Here is a 23731-nt window from a genome sequence, read left to right on the forward strand (position 1 = left end):
GAATAAAATCTCTAAACTGGGGTAAGGCTAATTTTACTAAGATGAGATACGATTTGGCCCAAGTGGACTGGGAGCAGCTAGTTGCAGATAAAACTGTATTAGAGCAGTGAGAGGCATTCAAGGAGGGAATAGCAAGAGTACAGGGCAAATACATTCCCATAAAGACAAAGCGGTGGACCAAGTCTGAAGATCCCTAGATGTCAAGGGACATAGAGGTTAGGATTAAGAAAAAAAGAGACGCTTACGGCAGATGCCGAGGGCTTGATAAGGCAGAGTCCCTAGAAGAGTATAAAAAGTGCAGGGGGAACTTAAAAAAGAAATTAGAAAAGCTAAGAGAGTGCATGAGAAAGAATTGGTGGATAGAATAAAGGAAAACCCAAAGAGGTTTCTTAAATATATAAAGAGCAAGAGAATAACTCAGGTAAGAGTAGGGCCAATTAGAGAACATAGAGGTAATCTGTGTGGACTCAGAATACATGGGTCCAGTCTTCAATGAATACTTTCCGTCAGTCTTCACAATGGAAAAGGAAGACACAGGTATAGACATCAGGGTGGAGGACTGTGTAATATTAGAGGAAATTAACATAGAGAGGGGAAGTACTAGAGGGTATAGCAGCTTTAAAAGCGGGTAAACCTCCAGACCTGGATGAGTTGTATTCCAGGCTGCTGAGGGAGGCAAGGTAAGAAATATCAGGGGCCCAGGCAGTAATTTTCAAATCCTCTCTGGCCACAGGTGAGGTGCCAGAGGACTGGAGGACTGCTAACATTGTTCCACTATTAAAAACGGAGGAAGTGATAGACCAGGAAATTACAGGCCAGTCAGTCTAACCTTGGTAGTGGGGAATTTACTAGAAAGAATTATGAGGGACAGAATATACCTGCACTTGGAGGGACACAGATAATCACGGATAGGCAGCATGGATTTAGACTCATGGACGTCTACAGCACAGAAGGAGGCTATTCGGCCCATCATGTCTGCACCAGTCAACAAAAATCTGCCTACACTAATCCCATTTTCCAGCACTTGGCCCATAGCCCTGGGGGCTATAGCAACGCAAGTGAAGGGAATGTGGTGATTGACAAATTTAATCGAATTTTCTGAGGAGGTAACCAGGAGTGTTGATGAATGTAATGCATTTGATGTGGTCTACATAGACTTTAGCAAGGCTTTTGATAGGGTCCCTCATGGCAGACTGCTCTAGAAAATAACAGCCCATGGGATCAAAGGCGAAGTGCCACATTGGATACAAAGTTGGCTGAGAGTCAGGAAGCAGAGAGTGATGGTAGAGGGATGGTGACTGGAAGTCTGTTTCCAGTGGGGTTCCACAGGGCTTGGTGCTGGGGCCCTTGCTGTAAATGATTTGGATTTAAATGTAGGGGGTATGATTAAGGAGTTTGCAGATGACACAAAAAATTGTAGGGTGGTAAATAGTGGAGAGGATAGTTGTAAGCTGCAGGAGGATATCAATGGACTGGTCGGGTGGACAGAGCAGTGGCAAATGGAATTCAATCTGGAAAAGTGTGAGGGCTAACAAGGCAAGCGATTACACCATGAATGGTAGGACCCTGGAAAATACTGAAGACCAGAGGGACCTTGGTGTGCATATCCACTGACCCCTGAAGGTAGATAAGGTGATTAAGGAGGCATATGGGATACTTGCCTTTATTAGCTGAGGCATAGAATACAAGAGCAGGGAGGTTATGCTGGAACTGTATAAAAAGCTGGTTAGGCCACAACTGGAGTACTGCATGCAGTTCTGGTCACCACATTATAGGAATGATGTGATTGCACTGGAGAGGGTGCAGAGGAGATATACCAGGATGCTGCCTGGGCTGAAGGGTCTGAGCTATGAGGAAAGATTGAATAAGCTGGGGTTATTTTCCTTGGAGCAACGAAGATTGAGAGGGGACCTAATAAAGGTGTATAAGATTATGAGGGGCATAGATAGGGTGGATAGGAAGGTACTTTTTCCATTAGTAGAGAGGTCAATAACCAGGGGGAATGGATTTAACGTAAGAGGTAGAAGACTAAGAGGGGAGTTGAGGAGAAACTTTTTCACCCAGAGGATAGTGTAAGTCTGGAACCCACTGCCTGAAAAGGTGGCTGAGTCAGATACTTGCGTAACATTTAAGAAGTCTTTGGATATTCACTTGCATTGCCACAGCCTCCAGGGCCAAGGGCCAAACTCTGGAAAATGGGATTAGTGTACTCAGATCTTTGTTGACCAGCACAGACACAATGGGCCAAATGGCCTCCTTCTGTGCTGTAAACGTCTATAAGTCAATGAAATTATTATTTTAAGAACTATAATACATATCAAAAACTGGTGTAGTCTATTTATTATAGACTTCAGCTAAAGAGCTGCTTGTTTAATATTTTTTGTTGCACCATATATCTATATCTTATATTGTATTTTCTGATGTGGATTTAATATGGCAGTAAAAGTTTCCAGCTGCTGAACTAAAGTCAGCAGAGCAGCTAGTGTACTTGAACTGTTTCACTTTTTTCCATTATTTCATATAAGCAATGCCTTAAATGGAATTCAAACAAACTTTTATACTACCGACAAAGCCAATTGTTCTAGTATGACAATTTTGCACTATAGAATGACTTTTTAACCTTATTGACATGTTATAATTCATCATAAAATATTGCAAATGAATTTTCCGGCATTGCTTTCAGCCTAATAGGATAAATGTGAACATATTTTATTCTTTCAGTGTTCTGAATGGACAAACTTTGCACTGGAGGAAGAACTTGCTTTCTTGATTTTTAGGATTCCCAAAAGTGCTTCACAGCCAATCATTTATGCTGTTTGAAATGTAGTCACTTTTATACTGTAGGAGAATGTGGCAGCTAATTTGCACACGAGCTTTCACTAATAGCAATTAGATAAATGACTAGATAAGCTGTTTCTGATGGTGCTGGCTGAGGGATAAATATTGACCAGAACAAACCAGTAAACAGCTCTATTCAAATTTGAATAGTCCCAAGGGATTTTTACATCCACCTGATAGGGCAGATAGTTCAACAGTGAACGTGAACAAGTTCTTATTAAGCTTCTTATTGGGTGACTGAACTTGCTATCTGTGATTAAATAGCAGCTAAACATTGGGCATTTGTAGCATGGTACTAATCAAGGTTCCACAAATCTAAATATAAACATGAACATAGAATAACCTTTCACATTTCAATCAATTTTTTAGGTTTTAATGTCAGAAAAATTAGGCAGCCTTCAGTAAACTAGAATTTGCTGGGATCTGCGAGAAGACTACTTAACTCGACATGGCGTGTTCACCTCTGAAATAATAAAGCTGTGGGTACAAGCCCAACTGCAGTGCATATTCCAGGCTGGTGGTTTCAGTTTAATATTGAGTGCTGTATTTTTGGAGATGCTGCCTTTTGAATGAGACATTGGGCAGAATCATCCCAGATTTGCACTAAATGCGGTAGTGGGCGGGTAGTTTACTCACCGGGTGCAATGGTGGTTTTTCACGTTGTATTGTCTCAAACCTGCCACATTAATTATGCTTTCCCAGGAAATATGCCATTTTCATGTCAGGAGGGCTCTCATTCATCCGCCACATTATCACTTCGCAACCTCATCATGCCGGTCACCATATTTAGAGTCCAGCCGTGCGTACACCTCTCAGTGCATCCGGTCCACAGCTGCTGCATGGAAGACAAGATGTCCTTGAAAGGCAAAAAGACTGCAACCCCCAGGTTTAGTGATACGTCCCTCATGTGCCTTTTGGACAACATGGAGGCCCGCTGTGATGTCCTCTAACCCTACTCTGGCCGCAGGACCAGTCCAGCAGCATCAACAATCCAGCACGGGAGGCGGTGGCAGCAGTGGTCAGCGCCAATGCCCTGCAAAAGAGGACTGCCACTACAGGATGAATGGTCTCATCTGTTCCGTGAAGGCAACTCACTCTCCTCATCACTCTCAATCACACACTCACAAACACATCACACATCCACAGGGATCTCACACTCAAGGGCCAACACCACTAACACTCACACACACCCTCACATCTCCATCAGGCTCATATCCTCTCGAGCTCGCAGCCTAATCCCGTCCATGGTTCCACTCACCACACAAACATTCAATGCAGTGCCATGTGTCTTGCTCACACTCTCTCCATCTGCTTTTATGCAGGAGAAGCCTGCTCATATCAGCAGGGAGAGGTCCCAGACCAGGGTGGAGTGGCCCAAATTAGCCCCTCACTCACTTTGAGGAGTGTACCATCACGCTGACTGGTGAGGACATGAGCCATGCCTGTAGTGAGGGTGAGGTTGGCGGCAAACACCCTCGTGAGGATCCTGCACCACATCATCCCTCTGTCAATGCAGCTGTGAGTGCTCTCTCTCCTGCTTTTGACTCTGCTGCCATGCACTAGTTATCTCTACTTTGGTTCACAGGGAGATCTGCCAAGCGATCGACACCATCAGCCAGCCAGTCCCTCAGCTCCATCCATGTCCTCACCGCCAGCCAAGAAGACTCCTCCTCCATTGAAGAGCTGAAAATAAGCAGCCTGGAAGACGCATCACAATTCTTACCCACACCCTCCACCAGCGCAGAGTCACACACCTCGGTGAGACCTAGATCTAGAGCAGGCTCAGGTTCACAATCTGGTGAATCCACATGGACACGTGTCCACAGCAGCAGGAGGCAGGTTCATGTGAGCTCCCCAGCACTCGAAGGACTACTAGGAATCAGGTATCTGTGAGGTCCGTGTGAGATGATGAGCCTCTAGATTTGGCCTTCCAACTCATCGTGGAGAGTCAACAGAAGGTGTGGGAACATCATCCAGACCTGTTGGAAGTCCTTAGCAGAGTGACATGCTGCCTGCTCTCTGCTGAAGTGGTTCCCCCTTGTGCCGGTATGGAGGTCTCCATGGGGAGGATGGCGAATGCCATGGAGATCCTGGTCCATCAAGAGTGTGGATATTTGTGCAGACCTGCACTCCATCGCGGGAGCCATGGGTGAGTTCCTGCAGTGGCAACACAAGAGGGAAATGGGGCACCTCGACATCCCTCCAGGTGCTCCTTCCTCTCAAGGAGTCAGGCCGGTGCCCCCAGCACCCGAAGGGAGGAGGAGCTGCAGCTGGACACCCCTGGGTCATCCACTCAGGAATCTCAGAGACTGTCCTCGGCCTCCGAGACCCCTTTGCTTGTGAGCCCCTCAATCTCATTTTCTGTCACCACAGAGGGAGCAGCCAGACACTGATTCTGGAGGGAGAAGTGTGTGTGGCAGGGCCTTTCGGAGCCTCATGCAAGCACTCTCCCACACATGCGGATCCTTCATGTATCATACTCACATCAATGCCCTAAGCATTTTTAATGCTGTCTGCTGGGGTTCGCTTTCATAAGTACATAAGTAATAGGAGCAGGAGTAGGCCATTCAGCCCCTCAAGCCTGTCCCATCATTCAATAAGATCATGGCTGATCTGCCCCAGGCCTCAACTCCTCTTTCATGCCAGCTCCTCATAGCCCTCCACTCCCTGATATTTCAAAAACCTGTCTACCTCCTCTTTAAATACTTTCAGTGATCTTGCCTCCACATCTTTCTGGGTAGAGAATTCCAAACATTCACTACCCTCTGAGAGAAGAAATTCCTTTGCATCTCAGTTTTAAATGAGTGTCCCCTTATTCTGGAACTATGTCCCCTAGTTTGACATTCCCCCACTGGTGGAAATATCTTCTCAACATCTACCCTGTCAAGCCCCCTCAGAATCTTGTACATTTCGATAAGATCACCCCTCATTCTTCTAAAATCTAATGAATAAAGGTTTAACCTGTTTAGCCATTCTTAATAAGTCAACCCCATCAACCCAGGAATCAGCCTAGTGAATCTCTTTTGAACTGCCTCCAATGCCAGTATAACATTTCTTAAACACAGGGACCAAAACTGTACACAGTACTCCAGGTGTGGCCTCACAAACACCCTGTATAGTTGTAAACAAGACTTCCTTATTTTTAAACTCCAAACCCTTAGCAATACAGGCCAAAACTCCGTTTGCCTTCTTAATTACTTGCTGCACCTGCATGCTAATTTTTTCTGTTTCATGCACAAGAACATCCAGATCCCTCTCTGCTGCACTTTTTTGGAGTCTCTTTCCATTTAAACAATAGTCTTCCTTTTGATTTTTCCTATCAAAGTGCATGACCTCACACTTTCCTACAATAAACTCCATCTGCCAAGATTTTGCCCACTCACTCAACTTGTCTATATCCCCTTGCAGATTCATTATGTCCTCATCATAACATGCTCTCCAACCTATTTTTGTATGGTCAGCAAATTTGGATACATTACACTCTGCCCCATCCTCCAAGTCATTAGTACAAATAGTAAATAATTGAGGCCCTAGGACTGATCCTTGTGGCACTCTACTAGTTGCGTCTTTCCAACCTGAAAAAGAGCCATTAATCCTGACTCTCTGTTTTCTGTGAGTTAACCAATCCCCAATCCATGCTAATACATCACCCCCAATGCCATGAGCTCATATCTTGTGCAGTAACCTTTTATGTGGCACCTTATTGAATGCCTTCTAGAAACATCTCCAGTTCCCTTTATCAACTCTGCTTAGATTATCCTCAAAGAACACTAGCAAATTTGTCAAACGCCATTTCCCTTTCACAAAACCATGTTGACTCTGTTTGATTGCAATAAGCTTTTCTAAATGTCCTGCTATTTCTTCCTTAACAATGGACTCTATTATTTTCCAAACTACAGATGTTAGGCTGATTGGCCATAGTTTCCTGCTTTTTGTCTCCCTCCCTTTTTGAACAGGGGTGTCACATTAGCAGTTTTCCAATCCTCTGGGACCCTCCCAGAATCCAGTGAGTTCTGGAATATTTTGACCAATGCCTCCACTATCTCTGCAGCGACTTCCCTTAAAACCCTTGGGTGCAGGCATCAGATCCTGGTGACTTGTCTGCATTTACTCCCATTGGTTTCTCAAATACTTTGTCCCTTGTGATAGACACTGTTACAAGATCATTCCTCCCATTAGCTCCATGCTTATCTGATATCTTTGGAATGTTTATCGTGTCCTGTACCCTGAAGACCGATGCAAAATATTGGTTTGAATTATCTGCCATTTCCCAGTTCCCCATTATCAATTCTCCAGTTGCTTCCTCCAAGCATCCCATGCTCACTTTAGCTAATCTCTTTTTATATACCCGTAGAAGCTCTTGCTGTTTGTTTTTATATTTCTTGTCAATTTACTATCAAAATCAATTTTCTCCCTCTTTATTAGCTTTTTAGCCATGCTCTGCTGGCTCCTAAAAAATTCTCAATCCTCTGGCCTACCATTAGCTTTCACCCCTTTGTATACCAAAGGCACTACTTGACTGCCTTTGTTAACAATGGGTGGTTCATCCTTCTCGAGTCCTTCTTTTTGACCGGGATAAATTTTTGCTGAGCATTATTAAATATCTGCTTAAATGTCTCCCACTGCTCATCCACTGACCTTCCCCTTAGTCTATTTTCCCAGCCTGCTTTAAACAACTCTTTCTTCATACCTCTGTAATTGCCCTTATTTAAATTGAGGACACTGGTTTGAGACCTGAGTTGCTCGCTTTCAAACTGAATTTGAAATTCTACCATGTTGTAATTGTTATCCCCTGGAGGATCTTGAACTATGAGATCTCTTATTAATCCCACCTCATTACACATTACTAGATCAAAATTAGCATGTTACCAGTTGGCTTCTGCAATGTATTGCTCTAAGAAATAGTCCCTGATGCACTCTACAAATTCATCGTCCATGTTACCCCTGCCAATCTGATTTGTCCAGTCAATATGCAGATTAAAATCATCCATGACAATTGCAGCACCCTTCTTACACACCTCCATTATTTCCGACTTATACTTTGTCCTACAGTGAGGCAACTCTTTGGGGGCCTATAGACGACTCCCACCCATGACTTCGTCCCCTTGCTACTCCTTATTTCCACCCAAACTGATTCCACATCCCGACCTTTGGCACCAGTATCACTGAGTCAGAGATGGCATGTGTCCTTAGCTGGGCAGCCCACCAGATATTCCCTATGTGTTCGTCAGCATGAGAGGGTTGAGAAGAGATGGGTACTGCACCCACAGCATGTGGTGGAGTGACACCCACATGACTGTGGTGGGGTCAACCTGGAGAAGCTACACCCAGGCGCACTGCTTGAACTCCACGACATGCGGAAGTCAAGATGATGACATGGTGTGAGGGGATCTTCAAGGTGCTGTGTCACATTTGGATGTGCTGCCCTCTGTGCTCCACATCATTGTGCCTCCTTGCAACGGCTGGTACAACTGTGTGCTCCCAACTGTGATGAAGGCAGCATGTGGAGGGGGGAGGGTGGGGGAAGAGGACACACCTGGCATATTTGTGTGAGTGCCAGCCACCAGCGGGGGAAGGATGCACCGCAGCCCTACAATGGCCAACTGGGCTTGGGGTGGGCCAGACGTGAGGAGATTGACAGCACAACTATCACTTATCAATGCAATTTTTTCATTTATAGGAGAAGAATTCTCATAACAACGCCAAGTGTCTGAGGACTGGTGGTGGGCTAGGTCAGATACTGATGTTGAGCCACTTTTGAGCAGGAGGCCCTCAACCTGCACAGGCAGCATGCGCCCAGGTCCACTGGAGCCGGAGAGGTTGGGGTTCCACGGGCAGGTATGTATGGCCAGCACTCACGTCACCAGTAATCTCCCAACAGCCATGCCATTGCTGATTGTTGAGTGAATGACGTTACCAACATGGCTTGCCCATTGTGTGTGGAATGATGAGTGCATGATGCGCCGGGGGACAGGCATGTACATTGACATTGCCCACAGGCTAACTGATCGAATGTCCTTACTCTTCCTTTCAGCATCATCGGCACAGGGCCAGGACCCGGAGCAGCAGGGGCTCCCTCTGATACCTGAGGAGCATGAAGCTGCACCATCAGAAGCATCACTCCATCTCTGCCAGGCAGGCACCAGCGCAGATACTGGCACTCCGGTGGGCATCAGATCTTTGGCTAGTGTCCCGTGTCTTAGCGGTGAGGGCACTTCACAGCCGCTGGAGCAGCTGGCGGAGACAGAGTGCCAATGGCGCCAGCAGTCAGAGGACTGAAGGGGCCCAGGCACATGCTCAGTCCGTGGCAGATGATGAGCCTCTGGAGTCGTGGGCGATGCAGCCACGTACTAACATGCGGCCAGGTGTGCGGGAGCATCTGGTGGAGATACATGAGGCTTTGTTTGGCTTGGTATGAGTGGTGGAGGAGTCTACACAGGCCGTGGCCAATGCATTGAGCATTGTGGCTGAGCACCAAGCTTCCTCCATGGAGAGATTAGCGACTCTCATGGAGATGCAGCTCCAGGGACAGGGTCAGGGGTTACTGGGTTTGGGCTCGGACTTACACACCCTCACAGGGTCATTGACCTCATCTGGACAGTGCCTGTGTGGGCAGTGGTTTGACCACCAGGTATCCCACCTCGGTGCCCATCCATCTATGGTGAGCAGGGAGGGCCAAACAGACCGCACGTCAGCAGAGCAGCTGCCTGTCGTTCCTGCTTGCGCCTCTCAGGGCATTCGGATGTGGGCAGCAGCTCCTCTGCCCCTCTGCCAGTGACTGTGGCACGCAATGAGGCTGCAATGACTAGGGAGATGCCAGCTGCAGAGCTGCCAACTCCCTCCCAGGCAGGTCTATCACAGGCTCTACGGGCCAGAGGACATCTGCCAAGGTCAATAGGATATCTGAGGCCAACAAGGCATCAGAGAGAGCAGGCTGTCTCAGATGCCACTGCCAGCAACGGTACATCACAAAGACATAGCACCCACAAATGAAAGATGAAGGCACCTTAGGCGCATCTTGGGTTCATCACTGGTGCTTTTCTGTTGGCCCCCCTCCATGAGTTGTATTGAGCTTTGTGTGAACTGCAACACCATTTTATTTCTGTTATGTAAAGAGACTTTGGTTGCCATATTAAATTTATGTTGTCTCAAATGGCTGTGGCTGTCTCTTCTTTTGGCAAGGTGCATGGATTCCTGAGATTTGATGAGTGATTTGTGTACCTTTTAGATTTAGTGACTGCGACCATTGCCAATCCTACTATCCAGACAGATGAGGTTTCCAGGATGGAGGCTACATGCCAGGCTTGTATTGCAGATCGTGTGCTGTGCTAGCTAAAGATTCCTTGGATTAGAGCGTCCCGGATGCCCTTGCCTCCCTGGAGCATGCCCAGATCAACCTATGCCCCCTCATCATTTCCCTGTACGTGCTCATCCTCAGATTCACTGCTGGACTCATTGTGTTCAGCCCCAGCCACTCTGTCTATATCTTCTTCGTCCACAGCATCCCACCCTTTACAGAGCTAGATTGTACAGAGCACAGCTTGTAACCACTATCAGTGACACTCAATCTGAGGGGTACTGGAGTGCTCCCTTGGAACAGTCCAGGCGTCTGAAGCTCATTTTGAGAAGACCGATGGCTCTCTCCACCACAACCCTTGTGGAGGTGTGGCTCCTATTGTACCGCTGCTCAGCTTCTGTTCTTGGAAGGCAGAGAGGCATCATGAGCCACCTGAGGGGTTAGCCCTTGTCACCCAGCAGCTATCCATTAAGTCGGGCTGGAGAATTCGGCATCTGGGAGTGTCTGAGGATGTAGGTGTCGTGGGAGCCACCTGGGTACCTTGCACAGACTTGTAGAATCTGCATCCTGTGATCACACACTATCTGCACATTCATGGAGTGGAAGTCCTTCCTGTTCACGAAGGCACCAGGCAGACCCGCTGGCGCCTTGATGGCCACATGGGTGCAGTCGATTGCACCCTGGATGCGGGGGAAGCCAGCAAGTCTCTGGATCACTCTGTCTGGTTTGCCTCATCCCAGCAGTGGTGGATGAAGTTCAATGTATGCCTGAACAGAGCGTTTGTCAGCTGCTTGACACAAGTGTGGGCAACTGATTGGGAGACACCGCAGAGATCACCCACCGAGCCCTGGAAAGAGCCAGAAGAATGGAGGTTGAGGGCAGCTGTGACCTTTAGAGACAAAGGCATGGGGTGTCCACCCACACAGTTAGGGGAGATCTCTGGACCAATCATCCAACAGATAGTGTTGACTGTCTCCCTTGAGAGATGGAGCCTCCATCGGCATTGCACCTCAGACATATTGAGGTAGCTGCATCGCTGCCTGTAAACCCTGGCAGCAGGATAGAGGCGTCTTCTGCGGCCCCTTCCACCTTGGACTTCCTGTTGGCCCTGCACTCCTTGTGCCTGCGCCTCTCCTCCCCAAGGTGGCTCCCCTGGAGGTTGAATGTGCACTCCTGTCCTCTTCCCCCTTCTAGCCCTCCCTTCTCCTCAGATGAGGTGCCTCCAGTGGAGAGATTACCTCCCATTCCCAGGCTCAGGGAGGCTTGTTGAAACCTACAGGACCCAAAACAAATCCTGAAGGTTATGAGTGGAGTCCATGAGCTGCCGTGTGTTCTCCATGTCACACATGCAAATTTCAATAACTTCTGAGCACTAACTATTAAATGTCTGGATTCACAAAACAACTGATCCCTCCTTCCGGCCCATGGATGAGCTTCATTAAAGTTTCGGATAGTCGCCTGCCCGTTGCACCTGTGCGATGAGCCGAATATTGCACGGGTGCCTTAAAATCCACAACAATTGGAGCCTCAACTACTTTAATTGGCCCAGTAGTTACTGGCGGGCACGCAACGGACCTCGTCACATGCCCACCCAGTGAAATATCACGATGGCACACGGTGACATCGGGACAAGCGCCCGACATCACCGAGCGTCATTTTGAGCATTGGCGTACAAGTCCCACCCCCCACACGCTGATGGAAAAATTCTGGCCTTCATTTGAACAGTATGGTTTGGATGCACTTTTTTGTCAGTTCCCCTGTCTTTTCACCTCCTCCAGACACCAATTTCCTTTTCCCCATCACAGTTGACTCCCCGGGCATCACCTTCCACCTCTCCTCCATGACCTACCAGCCACAACCCTTTTCCTTCGGGGATGAAGGTGAACATGCACATCCCCTTCCTTCCCAAAAATCCCACCCCCATCCACATTCACCTCCCAGACCTCCTCCTTCCATCCCCAGAGTCCATGTCTGCTTCCAAGTCCCTGTCAAACACCCTCACTGCCCCTTTACCACTATCATCGAACCCTCACCCTCCCACCCTGCCGCCTAACTCTGCCCTCAGTCATTCTCACCATTCCCTCACACAACACCCACCCTCAGTTCTCTTTCCTGGATGCAGTCATGGACCCATCAGACCCTTCCCTCGTACATTCACCTACACATCTCCCCCTCCGGACCCCATGACCCCAGAATCCCATCCTCCTGGAATCCTTTCCACTCCTCATATTCCTCCTGCCCCCAGATTCACCTTCGCTTAGTCCCTCCCCCTATCTGACTCCCTCAGACACCCTTACTTCTTCCACCACCTTTAGTCCTTCCCCCTCCACCCTACTCCTCCTCCTCCAGCCTCACTTCTTCCTCCGCATTTAGTCCTTCCCCTTTTCACACTCCTTCCTCCCCCGGACTCCCTCCCCTTTCTGCACTCCTTCCTTCCCCTAGACTCCCTCCCTTCTCCGCAATCCTTCCCCCCTCCGATTTCCTTCCCTTACACCTTCCAGTCCCCATACACCTACCTACCCAGTTACCAACTTCCCCTCCTGTTACCCCCTCCTCCCCCGTACTCGATCCCCCTCAACTTCACCCCCCCCAACAACTCTTCCTCTCCCAATCAATCCTAGACCTTTCTCTTCCACCCCTTTGACCATCATCCGTTGTGAGCGTCAATGGTGACTTTCCAACTTGCGTGACCTGCTTCACCGCAGATCCACGTCTATTAGGGCCATTAAAAAATTAATTAAAATAAATTTTTCACTGCCCGTCCAACCTTATGGTTGGCAGGCAGGCGAAAGTGCCAAGCGGCCTTTGTACTTTAATTGAGTCAGCTGGCATGAGGTTTCCAAAAGCAAATGGAGCCATATAAGGGGACATGTTTCATTACATTTTTATTTTTTTTCATATATTTTCATCCCCCTGAGGCAGCTCTCTGCTCCCCCAACTCACGCTTCTCCCCCTGCCCACACAGGCAGTGCTGAGCTCTGCTGCTCACGATTCACACTGGGTGAGCCTTAATTGGCCCGCCAGCTTGAAATTGCTTTCCGGGCCTGATCACGGGTGGGAGTAGGCTTCCCAAACCGTCCCTGCCCATCCCCACCGAGCCCGCATGCCAAGGGCAAAATTCTGCCCAGAAGCTCATGGCTGCCTGGATGTGAAAGATCCCCTGCCTGTTTTATTTGTGGAACAGTACGGGAAATAGTAGCATATTGGTAATGTTACAGGACCAGTCATTCAAAGGCCTGGACTAATGTTCAGGAGACATCCCGCCAAGGCACCTTGAGGAACTTAAACTCAGTTAAATAAATCTGGAATGAAAAGCTAGTCTCAGTAATGATGAGCATGAAGCTACTGGATTGTCATAAAAACCCATCTGATTCACTAATGTTTTTTAGGGAAGCAAATTTGCTTTCGTTACCTGGTCTGACCTACATGTGACTCCAGACCCTCAGCTATTCAATTGACTCTTAACTGCCCTCTGAAATGGTCTAGAAAACATCACCCAAGGCACCTGGTATGAGAAAGGCACACTCAAGCCAATCAACCCTGCAAAGTCCTCCTCCCCAACACCTAAGGAGAGCTGCCAACAAGCTAGTCAAGCAATAACCTGACATGGTCCTACTCACTGAATCATACCGTATATCCAATGTTACAGATTTCTCCATCATCAGGTCTTGGTTTGTCCTGGGTGATTGGTTGTTCAGGGGTAGCAGCACAGTGGTATACAGTATACTGCTGGTATAGAAGAGGGAGTGTTCATTGGAGTTCTCAGCAGTGACTCTGAACCTTGTGATGTTTTATGGCATCAGGTAAAACATGGGCAAGGAAATCTCTTGCTGATTTCTACCTACCATCCTTCCACAGCTGATGAATCAGTAATCATTCAGGTTGAACTCCACTTGGAAGAAGAGCTGAGGATAGCAAAGAACAGAAGGTACTCCAGATGGAGGACTTCAAAGGCCTATTAATACCTAGTACCTGATGCTGTCTTGGTCTTGGTACTAACGCTCAATGGAACTTACGTTCTATTCCTAGCTTTAACACTAGTTAACACTACTTAAACACTAATTGTAACCACCAAAAGGAAAAATATTTTTTGCTTGCCGATATAAGTTCAGGGAAATTGTGAGACACACAATAGGGCCAATTTTGCGAGTCTCTTACTCCCTGGATAGAGCCTTGAGAGTGGCAACGTTGACATTGTAGGACTTGAAACTCGTCATGGCAGTGTTGCAGAACAAGTGATATCAGATCAGCTCCCTGTTACATGCAGCACCTGATATTCAGCTGCATTGTTGTCAACGGAATTAAATATCAGACGCTGCATATAACTGCAGGTCGCTCTGATACTGCCTGTATTGTCCCTCTGCCCGAGATGACTTTCTTCACCTCAAAATTAGACCAGCTCCCGCGAATCAACCCTGCTGCATTTAGCAGCAAAGATATCTCAAGGTGTTGGAGAGGTTGTAAAATGATTTTACATTTTGGAGGGCAAGTTCAAACCTTGATGCTGGGCATATCTACCCATGTAAAAATGGTCATATGACTGATCCTGTGACTTGGCCACTTGAAGTAGTTACCTTGATGGGAGGTATCTGTTACTGAATTTGTTTTCAATTTTCATTTATATTTATTTTAATTTTTGCTCCATGTGCCCATAGTAATGCCTGGAGAATGTGGCCTTTTCGCATTTTTGTTTCATTTTGCAAACCCTTTCCTTCAGAGTTCTTGGATGCTGCTGCAATTTATATAATGTCTAATAAAGTGTGTGAAATGAGAATTGTTTCACGTGTCCAATATCACCAAAGGATTTTGGTACCAAGCACAATTTTACAAGAGCTAACAAATGCAACAGAAATTATTTTGTCTACTCCTGTCATGGCCTAAAGGCCATTCTTACAGACCTTACCACACACACCTGCGCAGACCACAGAATACAAACATACAAAATAGGAGCAGAAATAAGTCATTTGTCCCCTTGAGCTTGCTTCACCATTCAATAAGATCATGGGTGATATGTTTGAGTTTCATATTCCACATTCCCATTCAACCTCTGATGACTTTTGATTCCCTTGCCTAACAAGAATCTATCTACCTCTGCCTTAAAAATATTCAATGACCCCGCCTCCACCTCCTTCGGAGGCAGAGAATTCCAAAGTAGCACAACCCCTGAGAGAAAAAAATTCCCGTCAACTCTGTCCTAAAAGGGCGCCCCCTAATTTTAAAACAGTGTCCCCTAGTTCTGGACTCACTCACAAAAGGAAACACCCTTTCCACATCCACCTTGTCAAGACCATTCAGTATCTTATATATTTCAATCAAATCATCCCTCACTCTTTTTAACTTGAGTGGAAACAAGTCCAGTCTTTCTTTCCTCAACCTTCCCTCATAAGACAACCTACTCATTCCAAGTATCAATCTAGAAAACCTCCTCTGAACCACCCCTAAAGCATTTACATCTTTCCTTAAATAAGGAGGCCAAAGCTGCACAAAGTATTCGAGGTGCGATCTCACCATGCCCTGTATAACTGAAGCATAAAATCCTTACTTTTACATTCAATTCCTCTTATAATAAAGGATAGTATTCCATTAGCCTTCGTAATTACTTGCTGTACCAACTTTTTGTGACTCATGCACAAGAACATCTAGATCCCTTTGCACCTCAGGATTCTGCAGCCATTCTCCATTTAAGTAATACTCTGCTTTTTTATTCTTCCTGCCAAAGTGAACAACTTCACATTTTCCTACATTATACTTCATCTGGCAGATTTTCGCCCACTCAGTCAACCTATCTATATCCCTCCGCAACCTCCATATGTCCTCTTCACAACATACTTTCCTACCTATCTCTGTATCATTTACAAATTTAGCTATCAGGCCTTCACTCCCGTCATCTAAATCATTGATATAAATTGTAAAATGTTGAGGACCCAGCACGGATTCCTGTGGGGCTCCACCCATCCTGCCAATCAGAAAAAGACCCATTTTAGCATACCATTTGTTTTCTGACAGCCAGTCAATGTTCTATCCATGCTAATATGTTACCCCCTACATCATGAGCTTTAATTTCCCGCAATAACCTTTGATGTGGCACCTTATCAAATGCCTTCTGGAACTCCAAGCCACCTCCGCTTCATAAGAGAAGCTGTCACATAGCTAGGCTCTCTCCAAGTCAGAAAAAAACCAAGGATAGGCATCAAAGTTTTATAATGCCAGATTGTTGCAAGGCTCCTGATAATAATTTGGTCACTCACCTGCTTTCCTACTTACAGATGTATTAGCCATTTGCACAGAACATCACTTTCCCTGTGGAAAGGAGATATTACTTTATCAGGACAAATATTGTTTCCCAGGTGCAGGTTGCTGAGAAATGTAGGCACCCATGTACTGCACTTCCTAATGAGGCAAGATGCACTGCTGCTCTCTGGAAACAGTGTCAAAATGTGTCATACTGGGCAATTCTCTCCACACTCACCTCATACATTTACTTTACTGGTTATCAAAAACGTTGAGTGGAATTTAATGTTAGCAATGGGGGTCTCGCCTCTGGCTGGGTAACAGATGGGAACCCTGCATCGCCTCCATTGGTGAATTATAAGCACCTGTCAGGCACTTAACTGGCCAGCAGTGGGTCTTTTCAAGGATTTAAGATCACTGGGACAGAAATCTTGCCCTCCAGGAGCTGTCGGTTAATCAGAGGCTGACAACTCTCCATTGTACATCAGTGCCACTGGGAGCACAACTGCCAGTAATGCACCCGTCAGAGGCCTAGGATCACCAAGGGATTCAAGCCCCAGGTAAGTAAGAGCTGGATAAAGGTCATGGGGAAGGTGTTACTGGCTGGGTGGGGAAGGGGGTGTTGAAAGAAAGGGGAAGGGGTGGCTCTCAGCAGTCCTGATGCCAAGACCCTCAGTCAGGCACTGAGTGCCTTTAGAAGCCTGCAATGGTTTTGATTTTTGGGCTTCCCCGATGGTGAATCCCCCACCGACTGCTAGTTGAATGTCAACATGCGACAGGATGAGACCCTTAAGTCGGCATCAGTTTCCCACTTAACTGCCTCAATTACCATCCGGCAGAGAAGGCCATCCATAGGCTTCCCACTCTGGAATCAAAGCAGGAAGGCAGCGGGGAACTCACTCAATTAAATGCCCCCCCCCACCTCCAAGCCCACCACCAGCAGGCGGGGGCATTAAATTCCGTCTGATACCTTGTGCTGTGTTGTTCCATTACATGCTCAAAGATTCCATGTCATGCCTCCATTCACTTTTCATTTTTGCTTAGCACTTAACCTCTATTTAGAAGCTTTAGAAGAGTTGAAAAAGACTTGGCTCATTATGCTGCTACTCACGTTTAGACATTTGCATCTCATTAAAATTGAACTATTACTAGATTTTACTTACCCGCATTAGTCTATTTCCCATTGCAGGCCAAAGCTGTACAGAGCTTATACTAATTATTTAGATGAGATGACCTCAGTCGACTGTGCACAGACAGCTCAGTATACTATGGGACAGCTTGGCCCAGGCTCAGCTTGTAGGCATTCACAGCATTGATTTTACCAGTCATACAACATCAGAAGTTATGTTCTTTTTTCCAGTTTCAAACCAACACAGAGATTGATTTATAACTGGTAGATGGAAATAAAACATTTTTTTTAAATGGAATAATATTGTTACATGTGTAACCATCAACTTGAGCAATTTATTAACATCATTTAATTCTAAGGTTTTTTAATTTCTTCCAAATTGTGCTACTTTTTACAATATGACCATATAAGATGCAGTTGGAAGCTTCTGCTTGGATTGAAGAAACCAAGTTGATGAGCTTTTAAACAAAGCTGGGAGATTTGTCTAGCTTTGGCTAGAGGAAGTGATCTCCAATTTATTCCTCACCATGAAAGTCAGTTTGGGGAGTAATAAGTTACGTGGCTGTAAAAGAAAAAAAGAAGCTGAGAATAGCTTTGGATTGGTTCCTGGTGAATGAAGTAGCCACTTAAGGGACAGAGTAAAGTACAACCATGGAGGGGGATTCTCAGTAAATGTAAAAGTTAAATGGTGGATCTTTACTGTAGTTTACAGTGTAAGTTGTCTACTGAAATAGTGTTTAGACTTTTTTTTGGTTAGTTTGTTACAGTAAAAATCTTAAAACTTGAAATTTTGTTGTGCAATCCTTTCAGTCATTCACTGGAAGTTTGAATTTCTTTTTAAAAGCTATCGGTCTTTGCTGAATCATAACAGGATTAATAACTAAAAAAAAAGGTCAGAGATATAGCTATTAAGAAGTAGAGGAAAGCAAAGCAGCTGAGATGTGTAGGGAAGCAATTTTGAAGTGTGGCAACAAGGCAACGGAACCACCATTAGTGGGAGGAATGAGGGGAATGTATGAGATGGTGGAGCCAGAGGAACTAATAGGTTCAGTTTGCAGGGGAGTTCTAGTCCGGAACGAGGTTAGATAAAATATTTATAGAATAGCAGTGTGGTACTTCAGAACTTGAGTATTGCTGAAAGAAGAGACATGTCAAAGTTTTTCGTCTTGCACTCATCAGGACACTTCACAAGAATACCAATATAAGAGGGAAACAACAATTTATACATTATGAGAAGAGAATGTTGATTGGTTGGCAAGTGGACTCTGATTGGCAAAGGGGTTGCCATGGAAAAAGCAGCAATTGATGGTGACTGACAGTTAACTGCCTAGAATTGTTTGAAATTTAAACCAGGCAGCTTGACCCTGATTGGTCAAGGCATTGCCCTGAGGAATGAGTCAGCAAATGGCTGTCACTCATTTTTTTTTTTGCTGAAACAGGCGCAATCTGTGTACATGTTCTTTCTGTCTGCAAAGACAGTATATTAATTAAAATATGTAGCTCCCAATCAGCACTGTCTTCACATAAAGTATAAATTGTTCTTTTCCCCTTACATTGGTATTCTTGCAAAGTGTCCTGATGAGTGCAAGACAAAAACCTTCGACGTGTCTCTTTTCAGCAATACTCGAGTTATAGAATAGTTACATCACACAAGGAGGCCATTCAACAAATCATATCTGTGCCAGCTCTCTGCAAGGGTAGTCTCACTCCCCTGCCTTTTCCATGAAGCGCTGCAAATGTTTTCTCTTCCAGTGCTCATCCAATTCTCTTTTGAAAATCCAAATTGTATTTGCCTCCACCACACTCTCAGGCAATGCATTTTGGATCCAAAGCACTCACAACTTCTGTTACAGTGATAGGGACCAGTGAAACTATGGAATAGTTATAATATGAAGCATTGACAGATCGGAAGCCATCAGAGGACTATTTAGGGTTGGGCAACAAGTGCTGGCGTTACCTGAGGTGCTCCCATTCTGATGCCACAAATAAAAAATAAATTAATGAAAACCAAATGATGGAAGTGCTGAAATTTATGAAAAGTGGAGGTTGAGAGACCATCCAGAAGAATATTGGAACAACTGATTCTGTAGGCATGGATGAAGGTTTCAGCAGCTGATGAGCTAAGGCAGGTGAGACTGGCCACACAACTTTATGGAGGTGGAAGTAGGCAGTCTGGGGCCTAATCAGTGATTTATAAAGCTTTAGCGTAACTTTCTTGTTTTTAGTCCCTTGGTAGCACAGAACTTGTGTTACTGAGAAAAGAAACATGTTATATAAACTTTTCATCTTGCACTCATCAAGACAGGCACAGGAAAGCCAAATTTCAAAAGGAGCAACAATTTATACTTTATGAGAAAAGGGTGCTGATTGGTTGGCTATTCGACTCTGACTGTTTAAGGCATTGCCATGGAGAATGTGCCAGGGAGTTATTGTCCCCCACGCCTCTGTTTAATTTAAAAAAAGGCACAATGCCTGGACATGTTGTTATGCAGTAGCAACATGAGTGGTATTATCTACTAACAGAATGCTGCCATCAAGCCAAAAAGACATTCAGCCTCCCAAACAAATGAGTAATGTGGTATATGAATTTCAGTGCCAGTACAATGACAGGTAAGTAGGCCGTATGTCCCAATGACTGCCGGTCGTATGAAACAGCATGCCCCTTCGGCTATTTGCAGGAAGCAGAGTACTGACTGTACTCAACCAGCCTATTCTTGTAAAGCTCAGAACATAATGGCCTGGATCTCCCGCAGAATGACAGCCATCATTGGATTTTCCATGCCCCAAGACTGCTCTGCATTTCTGGCCGGGTCTTCTGGGCCAGGGTTCTCCAGAAATGTGGAGTACAGCATCCTTCAAGGAACTCCATCATAGTGCTGTAGTGTTAGGGTAAGGCAGGAGACTCCCCCTTTCTCCAGCACTAACTGCCGTATGGTAAGTTCAAATGTCCAGTGCAAATGTTAGTTAATGTGTGAAAGGATGGCTGGGTGAGTGGGTAAATGAGTGAATGGGTAGGGAAGTAGGGTGTGCAGGTGGATGAGATAGGGTGGGTGAGGTAAGTGGGTAAGGTGGCAAGTAGGTAGGGTGGCAAATGGGTGAAGTGGTAGGTAGGTAGGGTGGCATGTGGGTGATGTGGGTAAGATGGGTAGGTCGGTGAATGGCTAGGTAGGTTGGGGGGTAGTTGGGTCAGGAGGGGTAGTCAGGTTAAGGGTTAGTCAGGTCGGGTCAGGAATGTAGTCAGAGTGTTGAGGGGGGGTCAAGGGGAGTCAGGAAGGTCATTGCGAGTGACTGGGGGTCAGTTCTGTAGTTATCCAGGAGTTAGATTAGGTTTTTCAGTCTAACATTTCACAGAATCATAGAATCTCACAGTACAGCAGAGGCCCTTTGGCCCATCGAGTCTGCACTGACATGTGAGAAACACCTGACCTACCTACCTAATCCCATTTACCAGCACTTGGCCCATAGCCTTGAATGTTATGACATGCCAAGTGTTCATCCAGGTACTTTTTAAAGGATGTGAGGCAACTCGCCTCCACCACCCTCCCAGGCAGCACATTCCAGACCATCACCACCCTCTGGGTAAAAAAGTTTTTCCTCACATCCCCCTAAACCTCCTGCCCCTCGTCTTGAACTTATGTCCCCTCATGACTGACCCTTCAAATAAGGGAAACAGCTGCTCCCTATCCATCCTGTCCATGCCCCTCATAATCTTGTACATCTCAATCAGGTTGCCCCTCAGTCTTCTCTGCTCCAACAAAAACAACCCAAGTCTATCCAACCTCTCTTCATAACTTAAATGTTTCATCCCAGGCAACATCCTGGTGAATCTCCTCTGCACCCCCTCCAGTGCAACCATATCCTTCCTATAATGTGGCAACCAGAATTGCACACAGTACGCCAGCTGTGTATAGGTTCTATACAACTCCAACATGACCTCCCTACTTTTGCAATCAAATTGACTGGGTAACTATTCAGTAAAGTACCATGGAACTATCCGAAGACTCCAGTTCTAGCTCAGGGAAGGAGAATTTTGCAGAGGGTCCTGAGAGGGCAGGGGAATTTCCTGTTGGAAGTTCAGACTTCCCAATTCACAAGGAGGTCAGGACACTGGGACTTCCACGGGGTCCTGACGTGCATCTTGGGTAATACTTTTGAACTACAACAATCCAGAAGATGTCTAACATTAGGTGGGATTTTACGATTGGACAGCAATTGCTGAAGAATCCTGAGCATGTTCACAATTACACTAATAACCAATTTAAGATCATCAGTCAGGCTTGCAATGTGGCTCACTTATGCTTGCTAGAAACTACTTATATTCATACACAGGGACCTGTCCTCTAAAGGCAAAAGAAACATGTCCAGGCATTGCAATTTTTTGAATTAAACAAAAACATGAGAGGACAATAGTTCAATGGGGCATTCTCCATGGCAAGGTCTCAGCCAATCAGAGTCAACTTGCCAACCAATCAGTACCCTTTTCTCATGCAGTATAAATTGTTGCTCCCTTTGAAATTTGACATTCTTGTGTTTGCCCTGATGAAAAGCTTTGACAGCACGAACTTAAATTTTGCTAACAAGAATATTTTGTGTTACTTCATCAAATGCCTTTTGAAAGTTTATAGGTACAACATCAGAAACAATTTGGAATAAAATCTCTGTCTTTAAGTTGTTACCTTGGGAGTTTCGTCTCCAACAATGCCACATTAGATGATGAAATCGCACATCACCTGGCAGAAGCAAGCTCAATATTTGGTAGGCCTACCCATAGGCTTTGGAGAGACCATGATGTTTGTCTCAGATCAAAATCTACCACGCAGTGGTTCTCACGTCACTTCTTTATGGCTGTGAGGAATGTACAACCTATTGGCATCACATAAAACAACTAGATGAATTCCACCTTCACTGCTTAAGATCTATGTGCAACATCAAGTGGCAGGAGAAAATCCCTAACACCAAAGTTCTTGCAAAATGCCACATACCTGGTATTGAGAGCATGCTCATCAGAGCTCAATTTCACTGGGTTGGCATGGAGCATTCCCACAAATCAAACAAGGTATTCTATAACCAGCTGAGCATGGGAACCCACACTGTAAGATGTCCCAACCTCAGATACAAAGACATTCTGCAAGCCAATTTCAGAGCCTTAGAGTTGGAGCACACTGCATGAGGAAACACATCCAAATGGAGACATCTATCATCAAGCAATCTCAGCATCCAAGGAGAATAGAATTAGGTTCTTACAGGACAAGCAAGCACTGTGCAAAGCCACTGCCTTCGCCCACCCCTCCAACAGTGGCTGCAAATGTAGCATTTGCAACTGGATCTGCAAGTCAAGATTGGGGTAACATCACATATGAGAGGACCCCAACCTAAACAGTGAGCAATTGGTCTCCTTGCTGAACACACATGAAGCTTCAGGAGAGTCCATTATACACAAGTTCAACTGCACTATTCTCCTCAGCCCTCTCTCCATTTCTTTATCAAAGAACTCAAAAACGTTAGTTAAACACAATTTGCCTTTAACAGATTAATGCTGGCTTTCATTTATTAGGCCATAGTTTTCCAACTACAAACTAATACTGCTCTGGATGAATGCCTCTGTAAGTTTTCCCACCGCTGAGGTTAGGCTGGCGATTCTGTGATTGCTATATTTATGCCTCTGTGCACTGAGCCCCAGGTTCACTGCGCCACTGTGGATCTTTCATGTCGGGGACTGACGTCGGACATCCAGACCAACAGTCATCATCGACAACTGCTACACACTCGTGGGCAAAAAGCCTGGAATCGAGAGAGATGCAACTGTTGAAGGGGGCAGTGTGAGAGCCACAGCCAGGGGGAGGCTGTCAGGTACTGCGAGGGGCACAGAGGCGTGGCTGTTGTACGTGGTAACAGAGTGACGGACAAACACCATCACCTTCCTTTTTCCAGAGAAATGAACCCTAGTCTATTCAGTCTATCCTGATAAGTCTAAACTCTCTGTTCCAGTGTTATCCTTGTAAATATGTTTTGCACCTTGTCCAGCACTGTACTTCGACATATTTTTCATGTATTCACGTCTAGGCAGGACACTGCAATTTTTTAATTAATGTAAAATAAAAATAAGAACTATATCCAAGGAGTTGGTGAAACTTATAAAGGGACAGGTAATCCGAGTGAAATGACCATCTGTGATGCCCTTGTGTTGTCTTTTTTAATGATATTCTGCCATTGCCTTTTTAAATGGACTTCCCTTC

The sequence above is a fragment of the Carcharodon carcharias genome, chromosome 3, assembly GCF_017639515.1.
Source record: "Carcharodon carcharias isolate sCarCar2 chromosome 3, sCarCar2.pri, whole genome shotgun sequence".
Lineage (NCBI taxonomy): Eukaryota > Metazoa > Chordata > Chondrichthyes > Lamniformes > Lamnidae > Carcharodon > Carcharodon carcharias.